This window comes from Anneissia japonica, unplaced genomic scaffold, assembly GCF_011630105.1.
Source record: "Anneissia japonica isolate Jap-2015-1 unplaced genomic scaffold, ASM1163010v1 scaffold287909_len199859_cov185, whole genome shotgun sequence".
In the NCBI taxonomy this organism is placed as follows: domain Eukaryota; kingdom Metazoa; phylum Echinodermata; class Crinoidea; order Comatulida; family Comatulidae; genus Anneissia; species Anneissia japonica.
This window is the reverse complement of record NW_022688465.1, coordinates 142484-143175: the sequence shown is the minus strand read 5'-3', so window position 1 is coordinate 143175 and position 692 is coordinate 142484.

Here is a 692-nt window from a genome sequence, read left to right as displayed (position 1 = left end):
TTTATAAATGCCCTTTCATCCCTGAAAGTGCCTAAAAACCTCAAATTTCGCGCGCATTTCTTGTTAACATGGCCAAATTTCCTCTAAAAATTGCACATTTTAGGGAGTTTTGATCAATTCCAACGAAATTAGAATTAAACACACTGGGGGACAAGGGGAAAATATCCATCTTTGGAAATCTTTCTCCACTCCTTGACAAATGCATCCTCAGAAAGTGCCTAAAATTCTCAAATTCTTTGCGCGCATTTCTTGTTACGGTAGGACAATTTCCTCTATAAATTGCACATTTTAGATAGTTTTCATCAATTCCGACGAAATTAGAATTAAAAACACAAAAATATTTTGCGCGCTTGCCGCGTATTTTTTTAGGGCTTTTTTTTAGTTTTATCCTTTTTAGTTATTTAAATAATAGTCCCAAACTCAAGAAAGACAAATTTAAGATAGATCATTTTAACCTAAAATAAGGGCCTCAATGTGTATAGATGGTGAAAGAATGTGTTTGTAATAAATACAACCATGATGAAAATGCTTATATTTAGTTTCAAACACACGTGTGTGGCCTATATTATAAATAAGATGGGCCCTATGTCGTATTGTTTTCTATATGGGGAGTGGGGTGGGGTGAGGTGGGTATGTTAAATTACTAACCGGGAAATGAGGATTGTATGTTATTATTATTATTATTATTATTA